The following is a 15,231-nucleotide window of genomic DNA, read 5'->3' as shown; positions in this document are numbered from 1 at the left end:
AAGTATCACGAAGGAAGAGTTAGGTTGAGTGTTGGGTGTCATTTGTGCACTGGTTTTGGGGGTGATGAAACACAGGGCGGTAGCATGTCTGTGAAAGCTTGGAAGTTGTTTCATTCTGTTGCCTGCTCAGACCTTGACCAGCCTGGCTTTTCTGAGACAGTTTATGTGTCGCAGATGGTCAGTGCTACAGGTCCGGAACTTTATCGGATTGTAGCCGATCGTTTTTTCCGACAGTTAGACAATTTTGTTTTTCTCAGTGTGTGTGAAGATAAGGAGAGGTTGATTGCGACCAGAGGTCGTGAAGAATGGAAATCACAGCCGTACCCTCTCACACTTGAAGAATATGACTCATGGTTCAAAAACATTTTCTTTATCCAGTGGTGCGACTGGTCGTCTTTGCAAAGGGTGTTTAGAGAAGTTGACGAGGCCATCAAAAAAGACAGAATCATCAGTAGTTATGAGAATATTAGAAAACGCCTTGTTTTTGACGATACGTCGCCTGGTATCCAAAGCGGCCTTCTGATGATTTTCGGCCTACATAAGGTAGGAAACCTTATGTAGGCCGAAAATCATCAGACAAATGGTAGGCATATTATGTATAATATTTGTTTGCAATCATACTTATATGTGAGTGTATATGAGTGTTCATTTCTACTCTATATCTAAACACAATGTCTTTTGTTTTTTTTTATCAGAGTACAGCCCAGCATCTCCAACCCTTTTGCAATCACTTCCTTCATCTCCTCTTAATCCGTCACTGGTTTGGCCGCCTCCATGGACGCCTTCACCATCTCCACCTTCATCTCCTACACCGTCATTTGGTCCATCTCGTCCATATCCGATGGTACAGACACCTTCTTCATCTCCTCCTACTCCAGCTCTGTTGGTGCGGGCCCCTTCACCTTCTCCATCTATTTGTGACTCACAAGATGTGATTTGTAACACACAAGATGTGGCTAGTGTCCAAAACGACGGGGTGCTGTCTATCGTGTTCATAGACAGGGTTAAAACCATTGTCCTACACCTCCTTAACATTGTTGTATACAAGTATTGGGAGGAGCTCTGTTATGGTTGTCAGATCAACCACCCCAGTCAGAAGCATCATGAGTGTGTGTGGGGGATCCTGGAATTTTTCTGTGAGAGCCGGTTTGACCAGCTTACAAAGAGACTGTGGACTGACCGTTTTATCCCAGCCATTCAGCGCTTCTTGACTTCAAAGCGCATCTATGTCCATGAAGCCAGAATCCAAGGAGCTGCAGAAGCTATTCTACACGAGCTGAAATCGGTAGAGAGGATCACGGATAAAATCAAGGAAATGTATGACACAAAGATTGGTGATGACTACATGAAAATAGTACAACTACGTGTTATAAGTGACTATTGGAGAGGGTTAGATCATTGAGGTGAACTGTAACAACGATGTAAAGTAGTATCAACAGTCGCTTCATGTTTTTATTTTTATTTCTTTTTTTTCTTTTTTTTCTTTTTTGATTATTCATCCTTTCTTATGCGTGTGTATGTGTTTAAAAAAATCAAAACAATTGTTTAACTGTGAAATAAAAGTCTGTGTAAGAAACATATTCTGGCCATTCCAGTCTCATCACTATCATGGAAAGCACAATGCAAAAGATTTATCATGATCCTGCTCATCCGGGCGGTCTTGGAAGTATCTACAAGCTTCACAACGCCGTCAGGGATTCTACAGGGGTTACACCTAGGCTAACCGACGTTAAACGTTTTTTATTGGGGCAAGACGTCCATACACTTCATGCCAAAGCTGCAAGACATTATCCTAGGAACAGGGTTTTGGTTAGCGGTATTGACAAACAGTTCCAGATCGATTTAGTAAATATGGATGAATATTCTACTGAAAATGATAGTGTGAGATACTTGCTAACGTGTATTGATGGGCTTTCTAAATATGCATGGGTCCGATGTCTTAAGAACAAATTAGGCATGTCTGTTACAAAAGCTTTTAACAACATTCTGAGCGAGGGTCGTATACCTGCAAAACTCCAAACGGACGAGGGCACAGAGTTTTATAATAAACACTTTCAACAGTTGTTAGATCAGTATAAAATCACCCATTTTTCAACACTAAATGAGACTAAGGCTAGTGTGGTGGAACGTTTTAACAGAACCTTCAAGACTCGTATGTGAAGGTACCTATCATCTGTTAATTCATGTAGATATGTAGACGTGGTCCAGGACCTTGTTGATGCCTATAACAATTCTCATCATAGATCGATAAAGATGTCCCCCAGGTCTGTAAATAAAGACAATGAGAAAACAGTCTTTAACAATTTATATAAGCTGAAACCAGCGAGAACATCATCCTTTAAATTTAGTTTGGGGGATAAAGTGAGAATTTCAAAACTTTGTGGGGTGTTTAGAAAAGGTTACGAACAAACCTACACAGACAAATATTTCACAATAGCCGCATGTATAGCAAGAGACCTGCCTGTATACAGACTATTAGATCGTGCGGGGGAGGTTGTGAAAGGTACATTCTATGAGGCAGAGCTACAACTAGTGATTATTGATAAAAACAAAACTTTTAAAATAGAAAAAATATTGTCCAGAAAGAAATTAGGTCGTAAAAATATGGTCCTTGTTAAATGGCTGGGGGCTGGCCTGAGAAATTTAACTTGTCGGTCCCTGAAAAAGATATTGTAGATGTGTGATAAAAGGGGTGTACTAACTCCTTACAGAGTCACTTTTGAATACTGACTCATGCCTATCAGAGTTATGGAGAAACACGGTTTTTATGTCACGCTGCCTAGTAATGCTTCACTACATGTATATCCAAATAACAAGATATGGCAATATAGGACTAAATTAACTAAACCGATAGACCTGAACGAACCATATGAAGTCGGTGTTATTGAAGTCCAATATCCCAGTGTATGGAATAGTTTCCCGGCAGCGGATGCCGATGTGGATATCCATGACTATAAAACACAGAAGACATATACTATGTCACTAGCTGTGGGTTTCTATGATACTGTAGCGTCCGACCGGACGTTAGAAGAATGACGAGGAGTTGGTCTTGCCTTTCTTTATTATCAGAACCACAACAGTTACTGTCGGCCGTAACTACGCCAAAACAACAACAGCGCCGTTATATTCTTATAGCTCTCTCATCTGTATCATGCACACACGGCTCTCTTCCTACACTCACCCCGCCCTCTTGCTTCCTCATCCGACCACATACCTGTCCATACAATACACGTTCACTGACAGTCACATTATAACAGTAACATTACTGCAGGGTCGCTACACTGCCCTCCCCTTACAAAGACCCTCACCCTGAGGGATCACATAAAAAGTCCCTGAGGTGGCCTGGGGGCCTTCTCTGTCTCTGAGGCCGCCTTGGAGTGAACGAAAGCGGCTGCACCTGCAGTCTTGGAACAACCCGCTGATGAGCAGGGGGTGAGTTTAGGGCCGGGGGAGAATGTGGGGAGTTGACAGGGGAAACAGTCATTAAACCTGGGGGTGTGGCTGTCTTGTTTCTCTGAGAAGGTGTTGAGGGTCCTGGGCACTGAGGTGGACATGCATCACCCCTGTATGGGGCCAATCTGTCCCTGTGGAGGACCACCCGTCTTCCCCTAGGGGGCAGCTGGAGCCTATATACCACCTCACCCAGCTTCTCCAATACCTCACAAGGCCCCACCCAGTGACTGTCCAGTTTTGGGCACCGGCCCTTCTTTCTCCTTGGACTGTACACCCACACCAGGTCTCCAGCCTTAAAGTCCCTCCCTTTAGCCCTCATGTCATAGTTTCTTTTCTGTCTCATGCCCGCTTTCTGCAGCTGGTCACGGGTGAAGACATGAGCCGACTCCATTCGGTCCTGGAGCCTTCTGGCGTATTCTGGTCCTGGTGGCACCGCCGGTGAGTCTGGGGGTCTCCCAAAAGCCATTTCTGCTGGCGTCCGCAGCTCTAGCCCCAACATGAGCAGGGCAGGTGTGCATGAGGTGGAATCCTGCACCGCTGACCTGTAGGCCAATAAGACGAGAGGGAGGTGCATGTCAAAGCTTCATCTGTAAGGCACAGGGCCAGCTGGAGTGCTTTACTGTCCTCTGACCAGCCTGCAGCCCTTGCTAAGAGTTCAAATTGGGCATGGAAGGCCTCCCAGTCTGCCTTACTGGACTATTTCGGCTTCTTCACTTGGATCTGGTTACAGCGGGCTTTGTTTACATCCGGCCACGTGTTGCTCTCGGCGTGCGTTCTCCAGCCGGTGCTCGAGCTGAAGCCGGCATCGGAGCAACGTGCTCCGAAGAAGCACTGTCAAACTCCGCCTCACGCCCCGACATCCCACCATAAGCACCATCCATCACCTCCTCCTTGACTCTCGGACGAGTGTCGGCCTCTTCCCGCCGTGCTGCCATACTGCAAGCTGACAACGCAGAGTTAGCCGGGTCAGGGCTAGCCGCGTTGGAGGGTAGCAAGTCAAACTCCGGCGTTTTACTTCTGACACCAATGTAGCGTCCGACCGGATGTTAGAAGAATGACGAGGAGTTGGTCTTGCCTTTCTTTATTATCAGAACCACAACAGTTACTGTCGGCCGTAACTATGCCAAAACAACAACAGCGCCGTTATATTCTTATAGCTCTCTCATCTGTATCATGCACACACGGCTCTCTTCCTACACTCACCCCGCCCTCTTGCTTCCTCATCCGACCACATACCTGTCCATACAATACACGGTCACTGACAGTCAGAAATCACAGAACACATTATAACAGTAACATTACTGCAGGGTCGCTACAATACTATACCTAGAATACTGAAAGAATTTAATTCAAAATGCATAGTAACCCCACCAATTTCACGCCTAATTCTAGTGTACAACAATATTACAAATTTTGTTAATTTTTCAGGGGCTGAAGGATATACTTTAACATTTAAAGGGCGTTTAGCAGAGCTACTAGGTTTCAATCCGGGGGAGTCGATTAAAATACCTGTCACCCTAAATTTTAGGAAACAATATACCGCTCCACACCCTGCCGATATCCACGCTGGAACGTATAATATATTTCTCTATAGCGATATTGTGGATTATTAACTATTGGGTGATAGCTATGTGCCACTTCTCCGCTGTATAAATGTGTCGGACGAGACAAGGCGTATGCCCACTCTGACTTATGACAAGCCACACTACACATCGCTCTCCAAATCGATTATTGATGATATAGAGATCTCGTTCAAAAACGATCAAAATCAGTATATACCCTTTGCATTCGGTAAAGTCGTTGTCAAACTACACTTCAGACCTGTGAAGCAGTTTTTCTAATCACCCCATACACTCGCGATGATGCTAGATATATGTCCTACTACATGAACCAAGCAGGGGGAGATTTACCAGAATTTATAGGGAGCAGTACCCTATACGGTAATGGGTTAGGAGGGATATTTGGCAGTCTACTCAGGATGGCGGTACCTTTGTTAAAAAGTGGGTTCAGTCTGGCAAAACCCCACGTAAAAACAGCGGCTACAAACATTATGGGGGATGTTGTCGAATATTACAAGAAATACACTATCAAGGCATAAGGATGGGAGTGGTCTGATAGTGTATAGTAGAAGACCTTTGAAAAGACCTCCTTCCAGACGAGGCATATCCAAACGGGAACTAAAAAACGTAAAACAGTTCTTAAAAAAACGCAAAGCCGTCAAAAAGAAGTCAGTCACCAAGCAACGCAGAGCCCCGATCAGTCGTTCCAGGACTTTGTCTAGAGACATATTCTAGGGTAGAATTCTAGGAATACAACCATGGCACTCATTCATAACCACTCTGAAGAATGTGTGAAGACCGAGTTGGATCCGTTTACTGTGCCCTGAGAAATCTACTTTTTTTGAAATCCCTCCTGTTTCTCCAATAACGCACACTGGGCCTCTGGAATTTTACATATTGGCTAGTGGGGAGGATTACCTAGACCTGAATGAATCATATCTTTTTACACGTGTGAGGATTACAAATGCAGATGGTACAAACATAGCTAACACTGCCGACGTAGGATTTATAAACTATCCAGGATGTACATTATTCTCACAGGTTGATATCATGCTGGGGGATAGACTTATAACACAATCCTCCAACACATATCCATATCACGGTATAATTGAATGTTTGATTAACTATGGACGGGACACTTTGGATACGCAGTTCAGCACGAGTTTGTTTTGTAAAGACACCAGTGCTCATATGAACGATGCGTCCATAGATGGAGACAACACAGGGTTGGTGGCTAGAGGCGCATACACCAGAGACAGTCGAATTGTGGAGTTAATTGCCCCGATACATTCTGATGTGTTTTTTCAAGAAAAACTACTGCTAAATGGTGTTGATATTTCTCTGAAATTTATACAGTCAGAAGACGAATTTTCTCTTATGACGCCAGGAAATGCGCAATTCCGAGTTAAGATTATGTCAGCCAGTGTATTTGTAAAAAAGGTATCTGTTGCTCCAACTGTGCGGCTGGCCCATAGCAGGGCTCTACAGTATACTAATGCTAAATACGCTATAGACAGGGTGGCTTTGAAAACCTTCTCCATCCCCGCTGGAACTAGGGTGTGCAACCAAGAAAATCTCTATATTGGTCAGATCCCTAAATTTGTTATTGTCGGTTTCGTTGATAACGAGGGATATACAGGAAGTTATGCGCGCAATCCGTTTAATTTTGAGAACTATGATACAGTTTTTATAAGTCTATACGCCGATGGCCAGTTGTTTCAGAGTTCCTCTACCACGCACGGTTAATCTGATTTGTTATTCGGTTTTCGATTCAGTTATCGAGATATCAAACAGGAGTAATGATTATTTTTTAAAACATGAATTAAAAAAAACAACAACAAATTAAAATGAGATTGTGTCTATATTTACAGAATTTATACTTGCAGCTTTGGAATGAAGTGTATGGACGTCTTGCCCCAATAAAAAACGTTTAACGTCGGTTAGCCTAGGTGTAACCCCTGTAGAATCCCTGACGGCATTGTGAAGCTTGTAGATACTTCCAAGACCGCCCGGATGAGCAGGATCATGATAAATCTTTTGCATTGTGCTTTCCATGATAGTGATGAGACTGGAATGGTCAGAATATGTTTCTTACACAGACTTTTATTTCACAGTTAAACAATTGTTTTGATTTTTTTAAACACATACACACGCATAAGAAAGGATGAATAATCAAAAAAGAAAAAAAAGAAAAAAGAAAAAAAAAGAAAAACATGTAGCAACTGTTGATACTACTTTACATCGTTGTTACAGTTCACCTCAATGATCTAACTCTCTCCAATAGTCACTTATAACACGTAGTTGTACTATTTTCATGTAGTCATCACCAATCTTTGTGTCATACATTTCCTTGATTTTATCCGTGATCCTCTCTACCGATTTCAGCTCGTGTAGAATAGCTTCTGCAGCCCCTTGGATTCTGGCTTCATGGACATAGATGCGCTTTGAAGTCAAGAAGCACTGAATGGCTGGGATAAAATGGTCAGTCTACAGTCTCTTTGTAAGCTGGTCAAACCGGCTCTCACAGAAAAATTCCGGGATCCCCCACACACACTCATGATGCTTCTGACTGGGGTGGTTGATCTGACAACCATAACAGAGCTCCTCCCAATACTTGTATACAACAATGTTAAGGAGGTGTAGGACAATGGTTTTAACCCCGTCTATGAACACGATAGACAGCACCCCTTTTTTGATGGCCTCGTCAACTTCTCTAAACACCCTTTGCAAAGACGACCAGTCGCACCTGTTGGAGCCATATTGCTTATATATGAAATGATAGATAGATAGATAGATAGATAGATAGATAGATAGATAGATACTTTATTTATCCCGAGGGAGATTCAAGTTTCCAGTAGCATACAAAATACAGAACATACATTACACATATATAATATATAAAATTAAAATTAAAATTAACAGTAGCTACAGTAAACAAATGTTTCTGTTTGAATACTGGTATTTGTGTTTTATTTTTATGTTTAGAATTATTATATTATTGTACATATTCTTATGAAACAGTATTATGCCTTGGTTATTTTGAATGATTGCTCCCCCTATGATTTGCTTATGGTATCATCTGTGGCTCGATGATTGATGATTAATTGTCAGGTGTGTTTAAATGGGTGTCTACCGGGAAAGCAGGAAGTTTTTTGCTTGGACATGGACGGGGTGATCATACGTTTTTTTAACCACCGAATACTATCAGTTTACTATCAGTTTCGTTTTTGTTTCATTTTGTAGATTATCCATTGGTTGATCGTTTTGGAATTGTGCATCCTGATTTATGGAATTCGTTTGGGATCGCAATAAATTGCATTGGATTAATTAATCTACGACTACTGGGTGATTGTTGGAAGGTGCGTCTGAAAAGGTTTACCCCGATCTGGTCTCGGGCCGCACATCACACGTCTCTTTTTGGGACGGGGAGCATCCACAACTGCGACATTAGGGTATGCAAGGGTTGACACATCATCAACACCACAGGCCTGGTCCAGATCCATACATCCACCATTTGCCATGACTGCGAAGGGTCCCTTGTTGCTTAGAAGAAATCTGGGGGTAAATGAGCACAAATGACCAAGGCTTGTATATACATTTAAACAGTGGGAGGGACCAAGGCAGGAGGTGTGGTCACACGCACACACATTTTTTTCACGTGCACGCTAATTTTTCACATGTACGCGCAAAGGCACAAGTTATATACTGCTGACAGTCCTCGACACGTATGGAGTAACATTTAACATCCAGTCTCCAATTTGTAGATAATAGAGTTGGGATGTCTTTCCCAGGTATGTCTGCATTGAATAATTTTTACCATCAGGAGTCCATATATCAGGTGCAGCACTTTTCTTTGGGAGAATACTGTTCTTGACCTATTCTTCGCAGAGAGGTCAAACCGTGGGTCCCAATTTGACAGGGTTCTGTTACGTGTCTTCTTCAATTTTTTTTTTTTTTTAAACCTTTATTTAATCTCGAGAATCATTGAGAGCAAGCCCTCATTTTCAATGATGTCGACAGTACAAATCAGATATTTACAACACAAAATACAAATAAGACAGCAATGTTACAGTCCGGCTCAGAGACTGTAACCAAGAATGGGAGAGGAGATGAGGTTCCAACGCAAAAGTGACATGTTTATTGTAACATAAAGAAATAAGGCAAAAGATCAGTATCAGTGATCATTAGTGTAGGCGTGTATGGATGCATGTGTGCGTGAGGGTGCAAAACAAAAGAGAAAACCGGAGGGCACAGCCGCGCCGTGGCGTCCCCTCAGACGGCGTGGATGGAGTGAGAGAGAGCGAGTTCAGCCAGCGTGGGGATAAATGTGCTCCACCGGGCCCAGGTGTAGCACATCCCTTGATGAGCTCAATACCGTCCCCCAGCAACTCTGGCGCCTGGAGAAGCATTTAAGAGTGACAGACAAAAAGACTAGAGGGTTACACACAATGGGTCTCATTCATGAAACGTTAGTAAATTTGTGCGTAGATTTGCACATAAAAGCCTACGCTACTAAAAACCTACTCCGGATTCATGAACACCGCGGGAAACTCAGATCTGATCGTAAACACGTGTGTATGATCGTGAATGCCAATCCATCGTAAAGTGACAGCGCGCTCCCGGTAATCAGCTATTAGCATAAATCCCCGCCCATGAATTGCCAATGACCACCATATAAGGAGGTGTAGATGCATCCAGTCGACCTGTCAGTCATGGCGCAAACGAAGAAAGGGAGAGAAAGAAAAAAGAACTTTGCGGAAGCGGAGATAGAAATACTTTTGGGTGAAGTGGAATTAAGAATTTTTTTTTTATTTTCATCTGTTAGCAGTGGTGTGACAGGGACAGGCAAAGCGAAGGCCTGGAGGGAGGTGACAGATGCAGTCAATATTGTCTCTGTAGTCCAAAGAACCATGTCCGAGGTGAAGCGTAAATGATTTGACATGAAACTGGAGGCAAAGAAACGCATAACCTCACACAAAAGAAATATATCAGCCACAGAAGGAGGAGGCTCACAGTCGCAGCTATCAACTGCAGACGAGCGCATCGCGGGGATAACTGGGGAGACCTCTCTGTCAGGAATTATACCTGGCGGAGACAGCGACATGCCTCCACTGGAGCCTATATTTTTATTATCATCATTCAACATGTAGAAAGAACGTGTAATCTATTGAGTCGATTTACATAGATAATTCACAATCATGAACCTAATCTGGATCTTAAACCTGCCAATTGCCAACTACTTTAACTAAATGTGTTATATTTTTATCATATGTTTAGGCTATATCACGTGTTTCAAAGGCATCTGCGTATTGTGTACATAACAGAGCGCAATATGAATTTAAATTGTAATTTCCAATAGTGACAAGCATTATTTATGTGCATTCTTAAATTTACACAAGCACTACGCGTGGTCAGCAGCATGTGTAGATTTTGTTAGTAGCTACGAAAAGATCGGAGCTACTAAAATATTGATGAATGCGAGATGCACGTAAATTTCCGTCTGCGAACAGTTTACACACAAATTCGTTCTGCTCACGTTTCATGAATGAGACCCAATGAGTCCAACAAGGCAATCAGGAGCTATAAACTCTCGACAGGGCATCGGCCACAACATTTTCCGAGCCTTTGATGTGGCAAATGTCCAGGCAATACGACTGTAAGTACAGCATCCAACGCAACAATCTACGATTCGGGCAATGGACAGAGTGCAAAAAAGTCAACGGGTTATGATCGGTATAAATAACAAGAGGAACGCTTAAGCCGACATATACATCGAAATGTTGCAATGTCCAAATAAGTGCGAGGGTCTCCTTCTCTATCACAGAATAGTTCAACTGGAAAGCATTGAACTTCTTGGAGTAAAAACTCACAGGCCGATCTACCCCGTTAGTGTCTTTTTGAAGTAGCACCGCTCCTGCCCCACGTCACTCGCATCCACTTGTAGTTCAAAGGGACGGTCCATCCGAGGGGCTACAAGGACAGGAGACGAGCACAGCACAGATTTAACATTATCAAAAGCCCTTTGGCACAAGGAGGACCAAACAAAACAGGTATTTCCCTTTAACAGGTCAGTGAGGGGTGCTACCACAGTGGAAAAGTTTTTACAGACACTGCGATAGTACCATACCAGGCCAAGGAAACGCTGCAGCTCTTTTTTTGTGGTGGGGACTGGATACTCCTCCACAGCACTCACCTTGGCCTGCACAGCACACACTTTCCCCTGCCCCACAACTTTTCCCAGGTAGACCACAGTGGCCTTGGCGAACTCACACTTCGCTAGGTTCACTGGCAAATGCAAATAAACAAAACAAATAAACAAACTGTTAATACGGGCTAGATGTTCCTCCCATGTCTCGCTGTAGATAACCACGTCATCCAAGTATACCGCGCATCCCTCTAACCCAGACACCACCATGTTCATCAACCGTTGAAATGTTGCCGGTGCATTTCTCAATCCAAAACTCATCACAGTATAAGCAAATAAACCAGAAGGTGTGATAAACACAGAGATCTCCCTTGCTCTATCCGTCAGCGGGATCTGCCAGTATCCCTTGAGATCAAACTTACTGAAGAAACGTGCTGCACCAACCTGGTCTATGCAATCCTCAATTCTCGGTAACGGGTACGCATCGGGTTTTGAAATTGTGTTTACCTTGCCGTAATTGGTACAAAATCTGGGGCTCTTATCAGCTTTTTCAACAAGCAAGCACGGTGATGCCCAACTAGAGGATGACGGCTCAGCAATCCCATTTTCAAGCATGTACTTAATCTCAGCATCCATCACTCTGCGTTTTTCCTCTGACACTATAAAAACGCTGGCGAACTGCCTTCGCGGTACCCACATCTATATCATGTTTCACCAAATGAGTTTGACTCGGAGTATCACCAAACAGATCAGGAAAACTTCGGATCAACACAGACAATTGAGCACTCTGCTTCTCGGTCAAATGTGCCAGCAACGACGGCAGATTTTTCAACGTCTCACTGTTTGATAGTCGGCCACGCAGCAGCCCGTCATCGGGTGCTGTGATCCCATCATCCTCCCCCGCTGAGAACGGACTCCCCGCTGCTGCTACAGCTGACACAGACTTAGACACACGACAATAATACGGTTTTAACAAATTTATATGGCAGAGTTGCGTTGCCTTCCTGCGGTTTGGGGTTGACAGAATATAATTTTGATCAGTCACCTGACGCAACACAATATACGGACCACAAAACCTAGCCTGGAAAGACAAATGAATCAACGGCAGAAATGCAAGAACCTGGTCACCAGGAGTAAAGACGCGCTGTTCTGCTCGCTGGTCATACAAGCATTTCATTTTTCCTTGGGAAATGACAACTTACCCTTGGCCATCTCCCCCGCTGAATACAAACGGTGCCTGAAATCATTTACATAATCAATCAGGTTTGATGGAGGTTCTGATGACTGTGCAACAGCGTCACGCAGCACTGCAAGTGGTCCACACACTGAATGGCCAAAAACTAATTCATTAGGACTAAAACCGGTGCTGTCCTGCACCACTTCCCTGGCAGCTAGCAGGAGCCACGGCAGCCCTTCCTCCCAGTCCTGATTTAACTCGACACAATAACTACGTAACAATGATTTAAGTGTTTGGTGGAACCTCTCCAGAGCACCCTGGCTCTGTGCATGGTAGGCAGAAGACATGTTATGTTGGACCTTTAACTGTTTCAGTACAAAAAATTTGAACCCTGGTCACTCTGGATAACTTTTGGTATCCCAAAGATGGAAACAAATTGTGACAGCGCTTTTACAACTGACTTTGCTGTGATGGAACGCAGAGGATACGCAGCTGGATAGCACATGCTTTGACACATCACTGTAAACAAGTAGTTGCTACCAGATTTAGAACGAGGTAAAGGGCCGACACAGTCGATCATGAGATGCTCAAACGGCTGCGCAACCACTGGAATGGGATAAAGTGGAGCAGGACTTATTCCCTGATTGGGTTTCCCTGTGATCTGACAGGTGGGACAAGATTTAATATAGTGAGACACATCTTTCTTTAAATGAGGCCAAAAAAAATATTGCAAGATGTAATTATACGTCTTACGAACACCAAGGTGTCCCAACTGATTTAAGGACCTCAACGCGAAATTTTTCAGGAACCACAATTTGAAAAACTGGCTTTCCAACAAAGCTTACACCATGTGGTGACCATTTCCTCACCAGGAGACCTTCCTGTAGCAGGTAGCCACCAGCAGCGCTTCTCTCAGCCTCCTTGGAGAGAACAGCGTCAAACATCTGGCTCAAAGAAGATTTCTGTTCTGTTCCTAGAGCACTGCGAGAAACAGACAACAATGAATCAGGGACATTTACAATATCAATCTCATTCACCTCTTCTCCTTGCTCAGGCTCCTGCTGTGCACAACTCATGGCCCGTGTCACCGCACAAGCTGTAAACACCTCAGGGAAACACTGAGCATTCTCATCCAAGTTACCAGTTACAATAATGGGTGAAGATGGCACAATCAGGGGTGGTGGACCATCGGCCCACACTCGGCTGCCAGCGAGACCGTTTCCCAGGATGACATCCACCCCTCTAATTGGCAGCTCAGGGCGGACCCCCATGGCAACCTCCCCCTGGACCAAACCACAGTCAATGCAGAGAGAATGCAGTGGAACAGGCTCAACCTTTAATCCCATACCCCGCATCAAAACAAAGTCCCCAGTGTCAGAGTCCCTAGAAAAAGGCAACACAGAGCTCACAGATCCCCGGCAAACTCAACATGGCTTTGTTTGCCAGACTTCTCCCAGGATCTGAATTTCTGGCGGTAGGCCTCAGGAACCAATTCATAAATTTTCAACACTGCAGCTTTAACAGTCAGATAGACCCTGCTTTCCGCCCCAGACAGCGCTGAATAGGCTTCCTGAACCTTACCTGTTAACACACATTGCAACGAAAGAGTACGATCAGAATCAGACCAGCCCCTGCTCTCAGCTACACGCTCGAATAAAGAGAAAAAGGTGTCGGGGTCTCGTTCACTGAACTGAGGAACTAACCGCAGACTACTACCAACATCAAATGACGAACTGGAACCACCACCGAGGTCATGGGCAGCTCCTCCAGCATGCCAGCTCAGCCTCCGTTCTTCTAGCTCCAGCCTTTTTAGTTCAGTCTCACTCTTCAGCTTCTCTACCGCCAGCTTCTCCATCTCCGTCTGCAGGCGCAGCAACTCTCTCCTCTGCTCAAACGTCAGAGTCACATCATCATGGACAGACACAACACTGCTCCCCACAGGACCAGCAACCAGTGTTTTGAAACACCCTTGGTCAGACAGATTAGCTCTGATAATGCTTTTCATGTTTTCCTTCATTCTCTTATCACCAACATCCAAGTCAAAATGTTCTGCAACACGGATCAATTGTTCACATGAGAAGTCCTCCAGCAGCTCCTCTGATGGCTCCTTCAAAAACTCTTCCACACTCGCCATTGCTCATCGCCACTCACTCACCTTCACTCAGTCCGCTGCCCATTTGGCCACTGAAAAAACAAAACAAAACTTGTAGAACGCCCCCCGCAGCCCAAGCGTCACCGTAGCACTGCCCCTCCAACTGCCTAACCAGACTAGCTAAAACTCCCCCCCTAGTCTTCAGGGCCCAGTATTTCAAAACTTGTAATCTGGATCAAAGTAATCCGGATAATGAAATCCTCCTTTTCTCAGTCATGGATCACGGTGATCCTGCTGACTTTATCTGAGTATTTCAAAACACTGGCAGGGTGGATCACTGTGATCCCGACCTGGCCGGATACAGATTTCCAAATCTCAAGTCTCCGCCTCCGGGATCTGAAACATGGCGGACTACTTCATGAAAGGAGTAGCTGAGAGCACGACTTTCACGTCAAAAGTGTAAGTTTACCGTCGTCTAATGTGTAGCGGTTTTAAGACCATACGAACGCCAACCAACATATCATGCAAGCCAACTATTTGAATTGTCACCTTATTAAAACCAGGCCGTAGCGATCTCTAATTGAGCCGCGGCCGTGCTAACGGGAGCTAACCCGGCTCCATTGACTTGTGTGTTAAGCAGCTAGCGGGCTATCATTAGCGTCACGTCATTGGCAACACAGCAGACTTATAAATAGGCTACATGTGTACAGACCTGCTGCAGTACTTAGAAAACATGTTACACAGTATGAGTATTAACTATACGGTTTGTTCAGAAGTGTCAGAATGCTACAGTAATGCTGGTGAT

The sequence above is a fragment of the Pagrus major genome, chromosome 8, assembly GCF_040436345.1.
Source record: "Pagrus major chromosome 8, Pma_NU_1.0".
Classification (NCBI taxonomy): Eukaryota; Metazoa; Chordata; class Actinopteri; order Spariformes; family Sparidae; genus Pagrus; species Pagrus major.
This window is presented reverse-complemented; position numbering follows the sequence as displayed.